The 23,479-nt window shown below is 45.4% G+C and overlaps 1 protein-coding gene across 3 annotated transcripts in view; it reads left to right on the forward strand.

The window, feature by feature from the left end:
* kcnd3 (potassium voltage-gated channel, Shal-related subfamily, member 3) overlaps positions 1-23,479 on the forward strand; it is a 230,905-nt gene that overhangs the window by 140,625 nt on the left and 66,801 nt on the right. The window lies entirely within an intron of this gene.

Consider the following 23,479-nt stretch of genomic DNA (forward strand, 5'->3'; position numbering starts at 1 on the left):
CACACATAAACACAGACAAACACACATGCCCCTCCATGTCTAAGGGCCTCCAAAATAAACAACTGAGATATCCAAAGTCGAGTTTGCATTGACTATCACGAGCGTTGGCATTGCTGAGGACAAGGCAGCCCCTAATTTGATATTAAGCCGACAATCTGAGCGAGGCCATGAGAATAGCTGCCTAGGATCACGCACAAAGAGTCATTTTCTGACTTTGGGCTTCAAGTCGAGATTCTCGACTCGAAGCAAATACCAAACTTTCAGGCACTTGATGTTTCTGGGCCAGGTGGTGCCAACGGGATAGGCTCCTCGTCAGGAGCTCAAAGTCACCAAGCGAACCCTTTGAAGGAGAGTGACTGGGATGAGGTAGCAGAGGGCAGCTGCAACTGTACCCCAACCCGAGTCAGCGCCATCAGGTCAGGAGGGGTTAAAAAAACTTTTTGAGAGCACGGAGAGAGATACTGGAAAGAAAGAACTTGGATTTATATAGCACCTTTCACAACCTCAGGGTGTCTCAAAGCACTTTACAGTCAATGAAGTACATTTTGAAGTATAGATACAGTTGCAAGCTAGGAAACACAGCAGCTAATTTGCGCACAGCAAGATCCCACAAATAGCAATGAGATAATGACCAGATAATTTTTTTTAGTGATGTTGGTTGAGGGATAAATATTGGACAGGACACTGGGGAGAACTCCTCTGCTCTTCTTCGAATAGTGCCATGGGATCTTTTACATCCACCTGAGAGGGTAGACTCAGACCCTTGGTTTAACATCCCATCCGAAAGACAGCACCTCCGACAGTGCAGCACTCCCTCCGTACTGCACCAAAGTGTCAGCCTGGATTATGTGCTCAAGTCTCTGGCGTGGGACTTGAACTCAAGATCTTCTGACTCAGAGCGCTACCCACTGAGCCACAGCTGACACCGTGTATAAAATTAAATTAAATAAAGGAGGAGGAAGTGAAAAAAGGTAAAGAAAGAGAAATTAAAGATTACTGAAGTCAGTGAAATTAAAGTAAATCTGATAGACTTGTAGCTGCTCCTGTCTTATTAATTGGATTTCATTTTAACAAATGTATAGACCAAACTGTCATGATTAATTATGTCCCTAGTTTCCTGCGCATAAGTCTTCAGCAGTTCCAACTCCTGGATAAGACAAAAGGCCTCCAACAGGCAATGCTAATTGCATTCGATGTTATTAATATTTTAATGATATCTCTTTGCTTCTTAGCGCAGAGCCTATCCGTTCAATTGCCATTTTGAATCTGACCTTTCACGAGATTCTGTAAATGTTTTCCAGTTCGGTTGTTTGAATTAATTACAGTTTAATTTGTCAAACGTCAAAACTTTGCTGCAATAATCGGACATTAAAGGTCTATGCTGATGGGCTACAGTCGGCCACTGTGCCCTTGGGCTAGGGAGGGGAAGTATCAGCCGCTGGGCAGTCCAGGCGTGTGGAGGTGGGATAGGATTGGCCTCAGCCATAATGCCAGCCACAGTTGAATAGTCTGCCTATTCATTATCTGGGCTCGTGCATGAAAAATGGCCACTTGAATGAGCTACAGGAAGACTGCTGATAGCTGTGGAACCTGTATCCTAGCAACAGCCAATCATACCTGAATAAAAATAAATAATAATATTCAATTGGATAGCTCTTTCAAAAAGCCGGCACAGGCACGATGGGCCGAATGGCCTCATTCTGTGCTCTATGATTCTATACTTCCTGTCCTGTTGAAATGTTTCAAATCCTTTCAAACAATTAATTACTTTTTGAAGTGCAGGGGCTGTTTTAATGTAGGAAAAAAGTGGAGGAAAAATATAATTATAATGCTTCCTTAGTACGCTGGTATAGTGATTATGTTACTGGACAAACAATCTAGAGAACGTGAGTTCAAATCCCTCCATTGCAGTTTGAGAATTTGAATTCAGTTTTTATTTTAAAAAATCTGGAAATAAAAAGTAAAAGGGTCAGTAAAAGAAAAGTGACAATGAAGCTGTCGGGTTGTTGTAAAAACCCAACTGGTTCACTAATGTCCTTTTAGGGAAGGAAACCTGCCGTCCTTACCTGGTCTGAGCCTATATGTGACTCCAGTCTCCACATCAACAAGGTTGACTCTTGACTGCCCTCTGAGGTAGCCTAGCAAACTATTCAGTTGTATCAAATCGTTACAAGAGCCCACCACCGCCTTCTCAGGGAAATTAAGGATAGGCAATAAATGTCGGCCTTGCCAGCGACACCAACATCCCAAGATTGGAAAAATGTAAAAAATAAACCTCTAAAATTCTGTTTAATTATTAATGTAAACTTTATTTTATTTGTTTACCTTTAGAGCTGTCAGTCAAAGCGGTGACTAAGGTCACAGGTATCTGCTGACACAAGATACAGTAATCTCAAAGTTAGGAGAGGATCTAGTCTACCTTCCAACAGTTTATACAGTGGGCCAGAGGACAGACGGCTCATTATCACACTCTATGCTTACTGAATACTTTAATAAGGTCTCTGGCCTTTGTTCCGGTATCAAGCCTGCCGCCTTGTTAACCAAAATGCCATTGATAGGGTGAAGCAAACCGAATTGTTCATCCTTTTCTTTATTCGTTCTCAGGAAGTCTTAGGCCTCAGCTGGAGTATTGTGTCCAATTCTGGGCACCACACTTTAGGAAGGATGTCAAGGCCTTGGAGAGGGTGCAGAGGAGATTTACGAGAATGGTTCCAGGGATGAGGGACTTGAGGTTATGTGGAGAGACTGGAGAAGCTGGGGTTGTTCTCCTGAGAGCAGAGAAGGTTAAGAGGAGATTTGATAGAGGTGTTCAAAATCATGAGGGATTTTGATAGAGTAAATAAGGAGAAACTGTTTCCAGTGGCAGAAGGGTCGGTAACCAGAGGACACAGATTTAAGGTGATTGGCAAAAGAAGCAGAGGCGACATGAGGAAACATTTTTTTACTCAGTGAGTTATGGTGATTTGGAATGCACTGCCTGAAAGGGCGTTGGAAGCAGATTCAAAAATAACTTTAAAAGGGAATTGGGAATTGGATAAAAACTTGGAAGGGAAAAACATTTACGAGGCTATGGGGAAAGAACAGGGGAGTGGGACTAATTGGATAGCTCTTTCAAAGAGCCAGCACAGGCACAAATGGCCTCCTTCTGTGCTGTACCTACGATGATACTACGATGATACTAGGTGGGCATGAACCAGTTGGGTTTTTATGACAGTCTGACAGCTTCATGGTCACTTTTACTGATGCCAGCTTTTTAATTTCCAGATTTCTTTTTAAAAACTGAATTAAAATTCTCAAACTGCCGTAGTGGGATTTGAACTCACGTTGTCTCTGGATTATTAGTCCAGTAATTTAAACACTGCACTAGCCTATCCTGCTGCTGAAACTGCAAATCTGTAGAGCAGAGCATTAAACATCGCAGGGGCCTGTTAATCTGGGGAGGGGCACTGTGGAAAGGGGTGAAGGAGAACTCTTTCAATCTAAAGTAACCCCATCCTGAGAGATTGAAAAGAAAATGTAATCGCTTGTTCCTCTGGAGGAGATCTTCCTTTTTCTGAGGCCCAGCGAGCAGTCATGTTGTATGACCCAGATGAGCAAGCCCTCTGTGGATGAGGTATCCGGTGGGCTCATATCCAGCCTGCTGCCATTGACCTGAGCAGGGACTGAGTCAGTGGTTGGACTGTTTTGTCTTAGGAATGTGGCATGTTTTATTTTGATTTGTCACGTGGATTCTCTTTTAATTGGAATTAGTTCTTAGCACGAAACATTTCAAAACTGAGATTGATTGATTTTTCTTAGGCAAGGATATTAAGGGTTACGGAGCCAAGACAATTAGATGGAGTTAAGATACAGGTCTGCCATGTTCTAATTGAATGGCGGAACAGGCTCGAGAGGCTAAATGGCCTATTCCTGTTCCTATTTTCGTATGTTGCTCAGCCAACCATTGTATATCTATGGTCTAAATACACAAATTCATGCTGCAATCCAATGGTTAACCAAAGGTAAGCCACTGATGTCATCGGACGCTAGGCTCATGAATCCAAAGGGTTTCTTCCATCTTCCATCAAGTCCAGGGCTCTCCTGAGGACTCTGTAGGTAAGTACATTGTCCAGTGTGGTACAGAGTCATACAAAGTCAGAAAGATCCCAAGTTTGATTCCCACTCTGTACTGAGTTAGCTTATCTCAGCCTGGGCAATGGAATGGAGTGGGGGAAAGAAAGAATTTACATTTCTATAGCACCTTTGATGACCTCAGGTCATCCCAAAGTGCTTTACAGCCAATTAAGTACTTTTGAAGTGTAGTCACTGTTATAATGTAGGAAATGCGGCAGCCAATTTGCACACAGCAAGATCCAACAAACAGCAATGTGATAATGACCAGCTCATCTGTTTTTGTGTTGGTTGAGGGATAAATATTGACCGGGGAGAACTCCCCTGCTCTCCTTCGAAATAGTCCATCTGATAGGGCAGACGGGGACTCGGTTTTTAGCATCTCATCCGAAAGACGACACTTCCAACAGTGCAGCATTCCTTCAGTACGGCACTGGGAGCGTCAGCCTAGATTTTGTGCTCAAGTCTCTGGAGTGGGATTTGCAACCACAACGTTCCGAGGCATTTGGTAGCCTCTCCAAGGCAAGAGTGCTACCAAATGGGCCGCTGCTGACACTATCACAGATCAGGAATCAGTATCTGATGTCATGTGCTGCAAATTGCGTGCGGCAGCATCAACTGAATGAGGACTCGATTGTAAAACCCACCCCCGCCCCAAAACCCAACAGCATGACACTTATACATGAAAAGCACCAGAAGAGGAAGGAAAAAAAACAGGGAATAAGACAGTAAAAAAAATAAATAAAAGGCACTCTTGTTTTAGAGCAGAAAAAGTTTGAAGAACTAAAGAACCTGAGCATAACGGTAGACAGCAGAAGAATTACCCTGTTACAATTCATTGCTCTTCTGATCAAGGAGCAGCTGTTCCTTCAGTCTGAAGCCTAATGTTTAAGTAAGCTGCTCTACCTTACAGCTGGCTCAGTGATTGGGATGGTGATTGGAGCATGCTCACTCTTGCAGTGCAAGTTAAATCTCTAACTGTGTTTGACACAAGCATATCGCAGCTTTCAGTACGCATGCAGCTAATGTTTGTTGTGTCTGTGTGTCCTTGGACCTGGTGCTACATGTTGAAAAGGCATTTTATTAACCAGATATAAAGCCTGTGATTGCCATTGTCTGCAATAAGATGTCAGGTTACGGCCACAAGAACATAAGGAGCAGGAGTAGGCCATTCAGCCCCTCGAACCTGCTCTGCCATTCAGTTGGACCTTGGCTGATCTGTACCTCAACTCCATTTACCCGCCTTTGCTCCATATCCCTCGATACCCAACAAAAATCTATCGATCTCAGTCTTGAAAATTGCAATTGACCCCCAGTATCCACAGAATTATGGGGAGGGAGAGAGTTCCAGATTTCCACTACCCTTTGGGTGAATTCTAAATGGCCTAGCTCTCATTTTAAGATTGTGTGCCCTTGTTCTGGATTCCCTCACCAGAGGAAATAATTTCTCTGTTATCTACCCTATCGCCTCCCTTTATCATTTTAAAGACCTCGATTAGATCACCCTCCAACCTTCTAAGCTCAAGGGAACACAAGCCGAGTTTATGTAACCTGGCCTCATAATTTAACCCTCTAGCTCCTGGTGTCATTCTGGTGATTCTCCGCTATATCCCCTCCAAGGCCAATATGTCTTTCCTGACGTTCAGTGCCTTACAAGTGGAGTCATTTGTTATATTTCGCTCGTGCACGGCAACAGAGTAGGACTAATGTTCCTACCCATCCACCTGGGCACAAGTCAGGGAGGGCAAAGCCAAAATGTGCTTCGCCTGACCTAGTTGCCCTGAGGTGGTGGTGGTGGTGGTGTTGGGCCTTCCCATTGAACCATTACAGTCCTTCTGATGATGGTGCTCCCACGATAGTTTTAGAAAGGGAATTCCAGGATTTTGACAGAGGAACAATGAAGGAATGGCAATATATTTCCAAGTCAGGCACGGTATGTCTCTTGGAGGGATCATTGGGGGTAATGGCGTTCCCATGACATTGCTGTTCTTGTCCTCCTCGCTGGTAGAGGTCACAGGGGAGGGAGGTGCTGTCGAAGTAACCTTGGTCAGTTGCTGCAGTGCATCCTGTAGATTGCACACACTGCAGCCACACTGTGCCGATAATAGAAAGGGTTGATATTGAGCAGGGACACCAATAAAATGAACTGTTGTGTCCTGGGTGGTGTCGAGCTTCTTGAGTGCTGGTGTGGCTGCCCCCATTCAGGTGAGAAAAGAAAAGAAGAAAGAGTTGCAATTATACAGCGCCTTTCACAACCTCAGCGCGTTACAGCCAATGAAGTACGTTTGAAGTGTAGTCACTGTTGTAAATGTGTCAGCCAATTTGCACACAGCAAGATCCCACAAACAGCGATGAGATCATTTGTTTTAGGTTTTATGTAAATATTGGTCAGGGCACCAGGGAGAACTCTGCTGCTCTTCTTCAAAATAATGCCATGGGATCTTTTATACCCACCTGAGAGGGAAGATGGAACCTCAGTTTAATGTCCCAACCGAAAGATGATACCTCCGACACTGCAGCACTCTCTTAGTACTGCACTAGGAGTGATAGCCTAGATTATGTGCTCAAGTCTCATGGCAGCTGGGACTTGAACCCACAACCTTCCAGGACTCTCCAAGGCTTCTTCGACAGCACCTCCCGAACCCGCGACCTCTACCACCTAGAAGGACAAGGGCAGCAGGCACATGGGAACAACACCACCTGCACGTTCCCCTCCAAGTCACACACCATCCCGACTTGGAAATATATCGGCCGTTCCTTCATCGTCACTGGGTCAAAATCCTGGAACTCCCTACCTAACAGCACTGTGGGAGAACCGTCACCACACGGACTGCAGCGGTTCAAGAAGGCGGCTCACCACCACCTTCTCAAGGGCAATTAGGGATGGGCAATAAATGCCGGCCTCGCCAGCGACGCCCACATCCCATGAACGAATTTAAAAAAAACTCAAAGGCAAGAGTGCTACCCACTGAGCCATGGCTGACATCTTTTGGAATTAATAATCTGAAGTGACAATTGCCTTTCTTTAAAGGTTGCACCTCTGTCAATCCGGTATTAGATCAGGGAAAGCAGTGACCCTGGTTTAAATTCTTTCTATCAACCAGAAGTTTTCTTATCTGTAGCATGAAAAAAAATAGTCGTTGGGCAACTGGTCCATTTAAATTAATGTCCCTATTGGCAGGATAGCCTATTTGCTGCTGATTACTGACAGTCTGTCACTTCCTCATAGTAATAGATTTTCACTGATGTTCCAATGCAGTAAGCAACAAATATGCAAACAAGCCAAGAATTTTAAAGCGTGAGGTGTTGCCGTGGTAACTTGCTCCACAAGACACTTTCCTATGTTTATACACCGAGGAAAGCAAAATAAGACTGTCGCTGTTGCGATACTGTTATCACCCCCTCCCTCTACTCTGATTATATCTGTGACTAAAAATTGATTATATAGCAGGGCCGGGGGGGCGGGGTTCATTGGGGTGGGAGGGGGGTTTAAGACAGAGATCTGCCAATGCGCAGAAATTCTCACTGCACCTGGGTTTCCATCTGCTGCAAAATTTCTGTAAAGGAGAGCTATCCAAACTATAGTCCGCGGGCTAGATCCTGCCCTCAAGCTCTGGCAATCCGGCCTAAAAAGACTGCACAACTCACTCCTATTTGCAGTCACTTTTTGTAGGCCTGGATGTTAAGATTAGGTAGCCAGGCAGTGAAGGATAGAATATTAGAGCTTGGTCTTCAGTTGCTTCCAAGCCTTTATTCACACAGATTCCCCCTTACACACATGCACCACACCCTAGCTAAGCTCTCCAATAAAAAGGATGCAAGAGAGCCCCCAATTAATACCCACCACCTGAATGCAACTGACACTAATGGACATAAATCATACAATTAACACTAGAGGATTGGAAAGGGCTGTTCTTAGAGTTGCTGCCTCATTGGTGGATAAATCTCAAATCAGAGCACCAAGATCTGTTAGCATCTGGAGGTAACTGATTATCACAAACAGGGAATTATTATGTGTCTGGATCGGGCAACGCTTCGATTTTAAAATTCTCATCCTTGTGTTCAAATTCCTCTGTGGCCTCGCCCCTCCCTATCTCTGTGACCTCCTCCAACCTGACAACCCTCCAAGATCTCTGCCTTCCTCCAATTCTGGCCTCTTGCGCGGTGTCTGATTACGCTCCTGTGAAGCGCCTCGCGACATCTTACCACGTTAAAGGCGCTATATAAATGCAAGTTGTGAGGAGGACACAAAGACTCTACAAAGGGATATGGACAGGGTAAGTGAGTGGGCAAGAAGGTGGCAAATGGAGTATAATGTGGGGAAATGTGAGGTTATTCACTTTGGTAGGAAGAATAGGAAAACAGAATATTTTTTAAATGGTGAGAAACTATTAAATTTTGACGTTCAGAAAGATTTGGGTGTCCTCGTACAAGAAACACAAGAAGTTAGCATGCAGGTACAGCAAGCAATTAGGAAAGCAAATGGTATGTTGGCCTTTATTGCAAAGGGTTTGGAGTGCAAGAGTAAGGAAGTCTTACTACAATTTTACAGGGCTTTGGTGAGACCTCACCTGGAGTACTGTGTATAGTTTTGCTCTCCTTATCTAGGGAAGGTTATACTTGCCTTAGAGGCGGTGTAGTGATGGTTCACTAGATTGATTTCTGCAGTGAGAGGGCTGTCCAATGAGAAGAGATTGAGTAGAATGGGCCTATATTCTCTGGAGTCTAGAAGAATGAGAGGTGATCTCATTGAAACATATAAGATTCTGGGGGGGCTTGACAGGGTAGATGTTGAGAGATTGTTTCCCCTGGCTGGAGAGTCCAGAACTAGGGGGCATAGTCGCAGGATAAGGGGTCGGCCATTTAAGACTGAGATGAGGAGGAATTTCTTCACTCAGAGGGTTGTGAATCTTTCGAATTCTCTACCTCAGAGGGCTGTGGATGCTGAGCCATTGAGTATATTCAAGGCTGAGATGGATAGATTCTTGGACTCGTGGAGAATCAAGGGATATGGGGATCGGGCAGGAAAGTGGAGTTGAGGTCGAAGATCAGCCATGATCTGATTGAATGGTGGAGCAGGCTCGAGGGGCCATATGGCCTACTCCTGCTCCTATTTCTTATGTCCTTAAGCTGTTGTTGTTAATAGAAGGTCTTCTCGGCCGTCGGTGGAGAATGTCTTCAGGCGACCATCCTCGAACGCATCACAAACAAAGGGCTATTTTCAGATTGTGTCTGGGATGCTCCTTTCTTTCAGAATTCATTTGCAGCTGTCAGGATCAATGAAACACATTGAGCAAAGGAGAAGAGTGACAGAGCTAGCAGTGAAAATATACTACAGGTAGCAGTATGGGGTGCAGAGTGTAAACGTAGCGAGTGGCGCTGAGATGTCACAGGTCTGGACTTTGTACGTTGCTGATCGATAGTGCTCATATCTTCCTGTGCCGCTTGCTGTGCTTAGAATAAATTTTTATTAAAAACAATTTTCTGTCTTGACATTTACTCAGTGACTGTGGAGCGGGTAGTAGCACACACTCTGGAATAAATGATTTAACTTTTGAAGCAGATCAGTAATGTTTCGTAAATTATTAAAATATTGGGACACTTCATTTTAATCTTGAGACTTTTTCTATGTGAAGGTGCCGTTTGACTCCAGTTGGTAACAGTCTTGGCTCTGAGTCCAAGAATTCTGGATTCCATTCCCCAGAGCTCTACTCAAAGCAAAGCAGTGGGTTCTCCTGATATCCTGGCCAGGATTGCTCCCCTGGCCGGCCTCCGTAAACTTGTGATCATCCAAAACTCTGCTGCCCCTATCCTACCTCACACCGAGTCCCGTTCACCCACCACCCCGGTGCTCGCTGACCTACATTGGCTCCCGGTCCGGCAATGCCTCGGTTTTAAAAATTCTCATCCTCGCGTTCAAGTCCCTCCATGGCCTCGCCCCTCCCTATCTCTGTAACCTCCTCCAATCTACAACCCCCCGAGATCTCTTCGCTTCTCTAATTCTGGCCTCTTGCGCATCCCCGATTTTAAATGCCCCTCCATTGGCGGTCGTGCCTTCAGCTGCCTAGGCCCTAAGCTCTGGAATTCCCTCCTTAAACCTCTCCACCTCTCTCTCCCCCTTTAAGATGCTCCTTAAAACCTACCTCTTTGACCAGGCTTTAGACCAACCTGCCCTAATATCCCTGATTCCACTCCTGTGAAGCAGCTTGGGACGTTTTACTATGTTAAAGGCTCTATACAGATGCAAGTTGTTGTTGTTGTTGTTGTTGTTTCACCTTTCCAACAAACACTAACAAAAAAAAAGAACTGCAGATTAACCGGTCAAAGAAAAGAACTGCAGATGTTTCTACACACAAAGGATGGTAGGAGTTTCCGCAAACGGCAATTGATACTAGCTCAATTGCTAAATTTGAATCTGAGATAGATAGCTTTTTGGCAACCAAAGGTATTAAGGGATATGGGCCAAAGACAGGTATATGGAGCTAGATCACAGATCAACCAAGATCTTATCAAATGGCGGAGCAGGCACGAGGGGCTGAATGGCCTACTCCTGTTCCTATATTCCTATGTTCCTATGTTTGATTTCTGAAACAAACAACAGGAAACGCTGGAAACACTCAGCAGGTCACGCAGCATCTTGTGGGGACAGAAACAGAGGAATTAACAGAGGGTGCAGACCCTTCATCAAAACTGGAAGCTGCCACCTCCAGCAATTTTTTGGTGTTTCTGATTCGGATCAACTGGTCATTCATCCAGTTTGATTGTAGTTTCTGGATTCTTGCTGTGCACAAAATGGCTGCCAGGTTTGCCTACCTAAGAGTCACTCCACTTCACAATCAATTCATTACATGTGGACATCTTTGGGGAAGTTTCTGAGAGACTTCATAAGGTGCTGAGGGAGTGCTGCACTGTCCGAGGTGCCGTCTTTCAGATGAGAGGTTAAACCGAGTGCCCGTCTGCCCGTCTGTCCTCTCAGGTGGATGCATAAGATCCTACGGCCACTATTTCAAAGAGGAGAAGGAGAGTTCTCCCCGGTGTCCTGGGGCCAATATTTATTCCTCAACCAACATCACTAAAAACAGTTGATCTGGTCATTATCTCGTTGCTGTTTATGGGATCTTGCTGTGTGCAAATTGGATGCCGCATTAAAACAGTGACTCCGCTTCAAAAAGTACTTCATTGACTGTAAAGCACTTTGGGATGGCCTGAGGACGTGAAAGGCGCTATATAAATGCAAGTTCTTTCTTTCCTTCTATATAAATGCGAGTCTTTTAAATTAACTTATTACTAAGTCACGTGTTAGGCAGTTCGATGCTGGCTTCTAATTTATATTTCCCACTTTCTCCTCAAGACGCTGCTTCTCACTGGGATTCAGCTGTTTCGATGTGAACAGCTCTCCCCCACTTCACCCTAGTGGACGTGGCTCCCGTGGGTGTTTGGTCAACGCAGGCTAATTTTCCGATGCCGTTATTTTAACACCAACAGCAACACAATTAAAATAAAATAACACCAATCACAAAATCTAGGCTTGAGTGCCAGCAGGCGGTTTAACCAGAGAGCCCATATAGCCAGACCCAATCCTGTCCTAACTGGAAATAGACAGGCCCACACAGGGTCACTGGATAGCGATCAGGATTGGGGAGCCTGGTGCTGCATTATCGTTTCAGCTGAGATTACCTAACTCAGCACCGGCCAGGAATGAGACCTGGGATCTTCCTGGTCTATAACGGGACGAATTTTCACATTTAACGGAAATCGGACGGAGTTTAAGATGGGCGGAGTGTGAAATGGGCGGAGTGTAAATCGGGCAGAGTTTAATTCGGCCGGTGGTAAAACGGGCGGAGTGTAAATCAGGCGGAGTGTAAATCGGGCGGAGTGTAAATCGGGCGGAGTGTAAATCGGGCGGAGTGTGCAATGGGCGGCCAATCCGCTACCACCCATTTCCGCCCGCTGCCACTATGGCCTAGAAATTCGGCCACACGGTGTCTGCTTGTCGGTCGCTAAAGGTCCACCTCAGCCCCCAATATTGCGGGCAGGAAGCTCACGCTCATTATGAAGTCCGCCAACCGCCATATTGGTAAAGGCCAAAATATCAGCGTGCAGTGCCCGCGCCTGAAACAGTCATTTAGCCCTTCGCCTATGCAAATAAGGGACCAGCGCCTGCAAGATTGATTTGCTGTGAGGCAGCTGGAAAACCAGGCCTGCCTGTGGTCTAACAGACATTCCTTAAAGGGATAGGCCTGTTAGGCCGCAACCAACAAGGTACGTTTTTAAAATATACTTACCTGTGGAGCCGGGGGGATCCATTCCGGCTGCTGAGCCCCCCACAACCACCAATTGCACCCCCCCCTCCTCCCCACCCCGGTCACTGCTACCTGCCCCCCGCCTTTTCCTCATTTGCCTGAGAGTCGCTACTCGTCAGGCAAGCTGTCTCTTACTCTCCGCAACTCGCCGGCTTCATGGAAATTAGGCTCAATATCGGGGGTGGGGGGGGGGGCACTTCGGGCCTGAATTTCTAGGCCATTGACTCAGTCCCACTCTCTGTCGAGCCTTTATCCACTCTGCCATCAAGGGAACGTCCATCACTTGCCACGTGTAGATTTTTCCTTAGCGTCAGCTTGACTCGGTTGGTCGCACTCTCGCCTCTGTGTCCAAAGGTTGTTGGTTCAAGCTCCTGTCCAAAAATCGAGCACACAAACTAGGCTGACACTCCAGCGCAGTACTGAGGGAGTGCTGCATTGTCGGAGGTGCTGTTGCAAGGGTTTTTGCGAAACATGAGCGTTCAGACCAAGGTTCCTCCTTCGCAGAGTCCCATAGGTTCTTTCTGTAACCCACCTGCGGTGTCGTCTTCTTAAATCTCTGAGACATGTTGTACCTTTTGAGGCAGGGCAGAAGTAGGACATTATCCAGTCAGTGGAGAGCCACTCAGTGCTTTGTGCTTTCCAGTGCTGAATGGCCTACTTTCTCAACCCAGTTTTCATATCAAGGGGAAGAAACAAAATCAGAATTTCAAAGCAAAGAAAGGAAGTTTTTACAGTAGATTGATCTGGAAGCTTTATGTCATTGCTGGGGCTCCAACAGTTCAGAGGGAATGAAGTCCAGGAGACTTATTGAGTGTGAAACCTCAGCCTGGCCCAAGCAACTTGTCTCTCTCATTGTATGTCCTTAGCACTGGTTGGATCCCAGTTAATATTGTCCCCTACGGCAGTTGTCTGCTGTGGATCAATGGGTAGCACTGTAGCCTCTGAGTCACAAGGTTGTGGGTTTAAATCCCACTCCAGAGGCTTGAGCACGCGCTGAGGGAACGCTGCACCGTCGGAGGTGCCGTCTTGCGGATGAGACGTTAAACCGAGGCCCCCGTCAGCCCTCTCGGATCCCATGGCCACTATTTCCAAGAAGAGCAGGGGAGTTCTCCCCGGTGTCCTGGCCAACATTTATCCCTTAACCGACATCACTAAAAACAGATTACCCGGTCATTGTCACGTTGCTGTTTTGTTGGGACCTTGCTGTGTGCAAATTGGCTGCTGTGTTTCCCTACATTACAATAGTGACTACACTTCAAAAGTACTTCATTCAATGTACTGCACTTTGGGATGTCCAGAGGCTGTGAAAGGTGCTATATAAATGCAAGTCCATCCTTTCTTCTAATGGCAGGAGGGTGGGGTTGTAATCTGTCCTGTAAACCTCTCTTTGTCAGCCTCACCACTTGTTTCCCATTATTACCTGCCTTCTGCACGTCTTGTATTCCACCTGACAGCTATGAGTAATGGGGAAATGCAAGGAGATAACAGTCTCATAGACACTGTTTAGCAGGCACTACTCAATTGTCTCAGAGTCCTTTTTTTGGGAGTGGGGGGGAGATTTGACCTTGATGCAGAAATGTTTCTTTGACAGAAAAAATAAACACACACAATAAATGTTCTCCATTTAAAACTTGTTAAAGATCAAGCCCTAAATATGAATTGGAGGCACTGGAAAAGATGCAAAAAAGATTTACAAGAATGATACCAGAAACTGAGAGGTTATAGCTGTCAGGAAAGACTGAACAGGCTGGGGCGCTTTTCTATAGAAAAGAGAAGACTGAGAGGTGACCTGGTAGAGGTCTTTAAAAGGTAGACATTTAGAAGATGTTTCCACTTGAAGGGGAGACCAGAACTAGGGGTCATAAATATAAGATAGTCACTAATAAATCCATTAGGGAACTCAGGAGAAACTTCTTCACCCAGAGAGTGGTTAGAATGTGGAACTTGCTATCACAAGGAGTAGTTGAGGAGAATAGTATAGATACATTTAAGGGGAAGCTAGATAAGTACACGAGGGAGAAAGCAGTAGAAGGATATGCTGATAGGGTGAGAGGAGGCTTGTGTGGAGCACAAACACCAGCATAGACCAGTTGGGCCGAATGGCCTGCTTCTGTGCTGTAAATTCTATGTAAAAAAAACACATCTTGGGAACTGGGCCAGCTGAACTAAGAGGTTGGATGAGAATTACAAAGTCAATCCCTTTTTTTAATATTTTTGTTTTCTTCCTTGGAGTTTGACTCTGCTCTAGCAGTCAGGAGTCCCTCACCCAGACCTTTGTCATTGGCATTCTGTACCTTGCCACTGGTAGGTGGATGCAAGAGAGGTCCAGATACCTCTCCTTTCAGTTTCATCTTCCCTGTCTGTGGGAATAGACCCTGTCAAATTTTGTTTAATAACGTTCCTGTGAAGCGCCCTGGGATGTTTTACTACATTAGAGGCACTATATAAATGTGAGTTGTTGTTGTTGTTTTCGTTGTTTTTTGTTGTTGTTGTCGTCGTCGTCTTTGGCTTTTCGTGCTACCGCCTGATGGCATGACTCAGATTTCCAACTTACCGGATTGCTATTCGGTGACTCTGAGTGAAAAGAGGGGGTGTGTAGGTATCATCCCAATATAGGATTGGACTGCACTGTGGTGATCCCTATGGTGAAATAACCAACCAGCACTCCTGTCTGGCTCACACATTAACAACGGCCACTTGAGTGAGGTCCTCGGGGGGCAGCTGGTAACCAAGGAACCATTTCCAAGAAAGAGTGGGTAACTTCAGAAGAGGATGGGAAGGGAGAAATCTGGAAAACGCATTCCCAATTTTCTCCCACAATCAAGGAGCATCTCCTACTGAGACCATCAACTTCCCTAGCCCCTACCATTTACATCTTTAAATTACATACAATTCGAATCATCAACAACAACTTGCATTTATAAAGCACCTTTAACGTAGTAAAACATCCCAAGGTGCTTCACAGGAGCGATTATCAAACAAAATTTGACACTGAGCCACATAAAGAGATATTAGGACCAAAAGCTTGGTCAAAGAGGTAGATTTTAAGGAGCGTCTTAAAGGAGGAGAGAGGTGGGGAGATTTAGGGAGGGAATTCAAGAGCTCAGGACCTAGGGAGCTGAAGGCACGGCCGCCACTGGTGGGGCGAAGGAAATCGGGGATGCGCAAGAGGCCAGAATTGGAGGAGCGCAGAGGCCTCGAAGGGTTGTCGGGCTGGAGGAGGTCACAGAGATAGGAAGGAGGCGAGGCCACGGAGGGATTGGAACATAAGGATGACAATTTTGAAATCAAGGCGGAGCATCTTCAGGCATGTTTCTGTGCTGCCTAAATTTAGGGAGCGCTTAAACACCATCACAATGAAATAATAAAAATGAAAGAACTTGCATTTATCTGGTACCTTCCACATTCTCAGGACGTCCTGAAGCATTTCACGGCCAATGCATTACTTTTTGAGGTGCAGCCACTGTTGTTAATGTCTGATATTTTAAATTAAAAAGATGACCATGGAATAAAAGTACAACTTATACCCAAGAGTGTCTTATACACAGCATCACTTTCTCGGTCGATAGATCAGTTTGCACTTCTGGCAAATTTAGGAATCTGGCCAGATTGTCAATCTGCACAATTGTTTGAAAATCATCTTGTCCCTTAGGCCACAGCATTCATTTCCAAGCATTCGGGCTGATTGCAGTTTGATGATAGTTATTTAGCTGGTAGCTAGCCCTTAGCTTGAAGGCTTCTCATATGATTCTAACTCTGTTTGTCTTATGATAGCTGTTTGAAAACCATTAGGCTGATGGAGCAGTCAGAAAGCGGGAGACACTGTGAATACATTAGATGGGGAACGAGTATCGTTGTAGCCCTAAACAGGGCTAACTTTTTTTTAAACTTTCCCTCCTCTCCTGGAAGTATTAACTCTTGCTGAGGTACACTGGTTTCAGCCCATTGGCAGAACTCTTATTTCTTAGTTAGAAGGTTGTGGATTCAAGTCCCACTCGAGAGACTTGAATGCAAAATCTAGGCTGACACCTCAATGCAGTACTGAGGGAGTGCTGCACTGTTGGAGGTGCCATCTTTCAGATGAGATATTGAACCAAGGCCCTACCTGCCCTCTCAGGTGGATGTAAAAGATCCCATGACACTATTTTGAAGAAGAGCAGGGGAGATCCCAGTGTCCTGGCCAATATTTATCCCTCAACCAACATCCCTTACAACTGATTATCTGGTCATTATCTCGTTGCTGTTTGTGGGATCTTGCTGTACACAAATTAGCTGCCATATTTCCTACATTACAACAGTGACTACACTTCAAAAAGTACTTCATTGGCTGTGAAGCACTCTGGGACTTCCTGAGGTTGTGAAAGGCACTATATAAACGGCAGTATCTGGACAAATGGCTATCTCCACATGTAAGCCTGACCAGTGAGTGTTAGAGGCTGTTTGATACTGAAGGAGCATCACACTAAATCCAATTCCGGCCTCAGCTGACGCCCACACACGTGCAATTTCCAGCCAGTCACTGGATAACAACTGGAACAGGAATCCTGTGGAAATCTCCTCCCTGATTCTGCCCCCAGCTGAGGAGCACTGAGGCAATTGTTGAATCCCTGTCTCTATCAGGGTGGCAGTACAACACGGAAACAGGACATTCGGCCCAACCAGTCCATGCTGGCCGTTGCCCTCCATCATGTCTGAATAAGCACTCGAATTGATGTGCTAAAAACTAGCTGCTTTTATTTTCGAAACCCTCTAGAGTATTCTGTGAAAGAGAAACAAAATAATACAAGGGAAGACATTGGAGTATAATTGCTACAATCCGCTTACCCCCATCAGGAGGCCATCAAGTGTTGAGTTAACAATATGCAGGTACCCTACGTATCACTCTCCATGCAACCAAATAGTTCTAATCACATGTACCTGCCCTGTTTCCATATCCATTTAGAGCCTTTTCCTTCATTCACCCATCCAACCTAATCGTGAATATTGACATAGTTTCTGCCTCAAGCATTAGCCCTGGAAGTGAATTCCACAGCCTCACAACTCTCTGTGTGAAGAAGTTTCTCCTGCCCTCTGTTCTAAATCTACAAAGAATTACAAAGAATGTACAGCACAGAAACAGGCCATTCAGCCCAACAGATCCATGCCGGTGTTTATGCTCCTCATGAGTCTCCTCCCACCCCTTTTTAATCTCACCCTATCAGCATATCCTTCTATTCCTTTCTCCCTCATGTGTTTATCCAGCTTCCTCTTAAATGCATCTAATCTATTTGCCTCAACCACTCCTTGTGGTAGTGAGTTCCACATTCTAACCACTGTCTGGGTAAAGAAGTTTCTCCTGAATTCACTATTGGATTTATTAGTGACTATCTTATAATCATAGCTCCTGGTTCTGGACTCGCTCGCAAGTGGAAACACCTTCTTCACATCTATGCTATCAAACCCTTTCATAATCTTAAAGACCTCTATCAGGTCACCCCTCAGTCTTCTCTTTTCTAGAGATAAGAGCTCCAGCCTGTTCAATCTTTCCTGATAGGTATAACCTCTCATTTCTGATAGCATCCTAGTAAACCTTTTTTGCACCTTCTCCAGTGCCTCTATATCCTTTTATAGTGGGGAGACTAGAACTGTTTGCAGTGGTCTAACCAAGGTTCTGTAAAGATTTAGCATAACTTCTCTGCTTTTCAATTCTATCCCTCTAGAAATGAACCCCAGTGCTTGGTTTTCCTTTTTATGGCCTTATTAAACTACGTCGGTATTTTTAGTGATTTGTGTATCTGCATCCCTAAATTTCTCTGCTCCTCTTCCCTGTTTAGACTCTTATTTTCCGAGGAGTTTGTAGCCTCCTTATTATTCCTACCAAAATGTATCTATATTGAAATTACTTTCCAATTACATGCCCATTCTGCAAGATTATTAATGTCTTCCTGTATTTTGTCGCAGTCCTCCTCAATATTAACTACACCCCCAATTTGATGTCGTCTGCAAATTTTGAAATTGTACTTCCGATTCCCGAGTCCAAATCGTTTATGTATATGGTGAACAACAGTGGTCCCAGCACCGATCCTTGTGGAACACCACTTCCCATCTGTTGCCAGTTTGAGTAACTACCTTTAACCCCCACTCTCTGTTTTCTGTTCTGTAGCCAGCTTGCTATCCATTCTGCCACTTGTCCCCTAACTCTACATGCTCTGACCTTAGTCATAAATCAACTATGTGGTACCTTATCGAAGGCCTTTTGAAAATCCAAATATATTACATCTACTACATTGCCCTTGTCTACCCTTTCTGTTACTTCTTCAAAGAATTCAATAAGGTTGGTCAAGCATGACTTTCCCTTTTGAAATCCGTGCTGACTGTTCTTTATTATATTTTCAGTTTCTAAATGCTTCTCTGTTACATCTTTGAGTAAAGATTCCATTATCTTTCCTACTACTGACATTAAGCTAATTGGTCTATCGTTCCCTTGACTTGTTCTACCTCCCTTTTTAAAGATAGAAATAATATTAGCTGTCCGCCAGTCCTCTGGCTCTATTCCCTTTTCTAATGAATTTTTAAATATATGTAATGGTGCCTCTGCTATCTCTTCCCTAACTTCTTTTAATATGCACAGATGCAATCCATCTGGACCTGGGGTTTTATCCTCTTTAAGTTTGATTAGTTTATCAATTATTTCCCCCCTTTCTATCTTAAATGTCTTTTACATCTTTTTTGATCTCTTCTTCTAATGTCATGTCCACCATATTAGTCTCCCTGGTAAATACTGAAGCAAAGTAATTATTTAATATTTCTGGCATTTCGCTGCCCTTGCCTGTGGGATTATCGCATGTATCCCTTAGTGGCTCTAAGAACATAAGAACATAAGAAATAGGAGCGGGAGTAGGCCAATCGGCCCCTCGAGCCTGCTCCGCCATTCAATAAGATCATGGCTGATCTGATCCTAACCTCAAATCTAAATTCATGTCCAATTTCCTGCCCGCTCCCCGTAACCCCTAATTCCCTTTACTTCTAGGAAACTGTCTATTCCCAATCCTGATTTTTCTTTTGTTATTTATGTGTCTGCAGAATACTTCACTTTTTTTTATATTTCTTGATAATTTAATTTTGTGGTTTCTTTCTGCCTTCCTAAGTGTTTTTTTGACCTCTTTCCTAATCTTTTCATATTCCCTTTTGTCATCCTCTCCTTCCTTGGCTACGTACTTCGTGCCTGCCTTTTTCCTCAGTATCAATTTTATCCTTATTTCTTTATTCATCCATTGTGTGTCATTACTGGCTATTTTGTTCTTTTTTTTTAGTGGGATATATTTCTCCTGGAATCTATTGATCACCATTTTAAATGTTTTAAATGTTTCCCACTGCTGATCCATTTCTTTGTTTATTGGTAAATTTTTCCAGTTTATTTTCCCCAGTTCCATTCTCATCCCCTCAGACTCTTGTATCTGTGGCTCCTTATTCTTGATCCCTCAACTACTGGAAACGGTCTGCTCCTTTCGACCTACCCTTATATTGTTTTAAACACGCATTCACTCCAGAATGATCCCGCACATGTCATCTATGCAGGGCTAGGGTTGCCAACCCTCCAGGATTGCCCTGGAGTCTCCAGGAATTAAAGATTAATCTTCAGGACACTGCAATGAGCAAACACCCAGGAGCAAACAAAAATCATAGGGGCAACAATCAAAATTGTGGGATTTTTTAAAATTTTCTTTGAACACTTATGTTTATTAGTTATAAAAATATCAGATATGGGAAAAAAATCTGCTTGACTGACAGTGAAGAATCATTCAATAGGGTAATGAGTCTATTCACTTCCCAATTGGCAATTGGCATAGGAAGGCGGTGCACCGCGAGGGTGGACATGTCGGGCGACCAATGGCGGGAGTGTGGGAGGCGGGACGGTTGGAGGCAAGGGGTCATGTGATGAAACCTCCAGGAATATGGCCAACCAGAGTTGGCAACCCCCTAGTGCAGGGGTGATGGGAGAGTGTCATTAAGCCATTTACGCAGGAAAGTGAAAGAAGCAATGTGTAAGTCACTTAACGAGATGTTCTCCATCGACTGGAGTCTTGAGTACTTAACCAGACAGCTCCGAGGTCGTGCAGTGATTGATAAACTGTATTAGTTTCATACACAGGGTTGCCCCTGTACCAGGCCTGTAATTAGTCGCGCGCACACACACACACACACACACACGCACACGCACGCGGCTGTGAACGCCTCACGCACAGTCAGCCCGGACAGCAGACAAGTGTCAGCTCCGCAGCCCTGCTGATCCCATCGCGCTGAAGAATCGCAATGTCCTCGTCCTTCAATTGCCGCTCAGTACTAAAAGAAAAACACTTCAACTCAATGCTGTCGAAAAGACTCCTCTGGATTGCAACGGTGCTCACACGTCCTCTACTGTAGGCCCGGGCTGATTTAGTCAACTCGCATGCAGGCTCTAAAAAGGAATACAGTGAAACCTGTAAATTAGGGACACCTAAGGGACTTGCATCAGGTGTCCTTATTTTCAAAATGGTCATCGTATGTGCTGTAAAAATTGCCCCAACCATCTTGAAGATTATGCTCAGCACCTAATCAGCTGCAAGAATGCTAAGAACTTATGTCTGGAAGCAGATATAACAAGACTGATGTGCTAGGTACGGTAGCTGTACAGTGGAACCTGTTGCTAACGACACTCTGAGGATCATACCGCGTGGGGTCAGGTGCGGCGTATCTTCAGGAGCGCGTTGTCGACAAGGTTGCTGTTGGAAGCAGGGTCAGCGGCCGTGGGTGATTCAGACCCCGATACCGGCATCGACAAAAAGGAATCCAGTTACAATCTATCAGACATCATGATCTTCAGACTCAGATACGGTCCGTACTTTAAACAGTTTAAAGTGTGACGTCAGGCTGTGTCCCGTGTTTTAAGTTGTAAAAGGTACTTGGTGCATTGAAGGCTGACCGTAGTCTGTAATTTTTCGGTGTCCGTGGTTTCAGAGTGCCTCTTGTATATTTTACCATGTAAGTCATTTGGGTCTCTCATTAAGCGTCCGTTTTTTGGGAGTGTTCGTTTCGACAGGTTTCACTGGAAAAAATTTACAGGGCTATGGGGAAAGAGCAAGGGGGAGTGGGACTAATTGGATAGCTCTTTCATAGAGCCAGCACAGGCACAATGGGCTGAATGGCCCTCTGTGCTGTATGACACTGTGATATTATGATATGGATGACTCAGAGTAGGGTATGTAACTGCATCCCAACAGTCTAATTTGTGTGAGGCAGCCCCGAGGGGACAGATATTAGACGGTATTGTTGGAGAGTCAGAAATGTTGCCTGCTTCAGGAATGCAATTTGAACTTTTATGTTCCTTCCTGGTTGCGGTGGTCCTGGAACCACTCCCTTGATAGGTAAATTATAGCAAGTCAGATGAGTGTTTGAAGTACCTTAACGCCTGACAATCCAAACATTGTTCCCCACTCCCTCGATAACTGACTGGGTGAATGCACTGCGCGCTTTGGTATCGAATTACACTGAACAGATGGTCCCAGGTTCAATCTCTGGTCTGTACTGAATTAATTGATCTCGGCACTGGAGACTGTACAGTTGGCCTCAATGTTGCCAGGCAACAGAGGAGGGGGCGGTGGTGTTGAGTGGGGGGGAGGGCGCGGGGGTGAGGGTGAAATGAGCAGGAGTTTGCACTCCTGATTACCCTTCAGTGACTCATGTTAGACGCTGCATGGAACGGAATCAGAGAATGCTGGAAACACACAGCAGGTCAGGCAGCACCTGTGGAGAGAACAGGTGAGTCGACATTTCAGGTATGCTCCCATCATCAGAACTGGAGACTATTAACAGATGACCAGCATTTAAAACAACAACGAGAACCACACCTTTAATGTGGTAAAACGTCCCACGGAGCTTCACAGGAGTGGCATTAGACAAAATTTGACATCGAGCCACATAAGGAGATATTTGGACGGGTGACCAAAAGCTTGGTCAAAGAGGTAGGTTTTAAGGAGCACTTTAAAGGAGGAGAGAGAGGCGGAGAGGTTCATGGAGAGAATGCCAGAGCTTATGTCCTAGGCAGCTGAAGGCACGGCCACCAATGGTGAAGCGATTAAAATCGGGGATGCGCAAGAGGCCAGAATTGGAGGAGCGCAGAGATCTCGGAGGGTTGTAGGGCTGGAGGAGGTCACAGAGATAGGGAGGGGGCGAGGCCATGGAGCGATTTGAAAACAAGGATGAGAATTTTTAATCTGAGGCGTTGCCAGATCAGGAGCCAATGTAGGTCAGCGAGCACAGGGGGTGATGGGTGAACGGGTCTTGGTGCGAGTTTGGATGCGGGCAGCAGGGTTTTGGTTGAGCTCAAGTTTATGGAGGGTGGAAGGTGGGAGGCTGGTTGGGAGAGCATTGGAATAGTCAAGTTTGGAGGTAAGGACGAGGGTTTCAGCAGCAGATGAGCTGAGGCAGGGGGCAGAGACGGGCGATGTTACAGAGGTGGAAGTAGGCGGTGTTGGTGATGGAGCGAATATAGGCTCCATCATTTACAAAGGAACAGAACAAAAGGGAGGAGGAGTAAAAACACACAAAAGTGCACATGTGGTAGAAGAGATAGAATGACCTATGAAGTGTTTTGAGTGGAAAACAGGAGATGGTTAAATGGTTGGAGCAGAGCCCAGCATTGGCCGGGGGAGGGGAGCATCGTGGCGGCGATTGGGTAGAGGGAGGGGAGGGGGAGGGGAGGGGAGGGAGGGAGGGGGGAGGGGAGGGAGGGAGAGAGGGGGGGAGAGGGAGGGGAGGGGGAGGGGAGGGAGGGAGAGAGGGGGGCGGGAAGGGAGAGGGGCGCAGGGTTTCGGTGGTCAGCTCCTGCTCCTCTCGGCTCCACCTTCAGGTAACTATATTTTAAAATCTTCCCTTGTTGTTTGCGGCCTAACAGGCGGGTCCCATCCCTAGTTACCCCGAGAAGGTGGTTGTGGGATTCCTTGCTAGGCCGCTTCAGGGCCAACCATGTTTGGTGTGGGATTAGTTGTCACATATATCGAGTTATATTGAAACTACAGCACAGATACAGGCCATTCGGCCCAACTGGT

Source organism: Heptranchias perlo, chromosome 27, assembly GCF_035084215.1.
Source record: "Heptranchias perlo isolate sHepPer1 chromosome 27, sHepPer1.hap1, whole genome shotgun sequence".
NCBI classification, from domain to species: Eukaryota; Metazoa; Chordata; class Chondrichthyes; order Hexanchiformes; family Hexanchidae; genus Heptranchias; species Heptranchias perlo.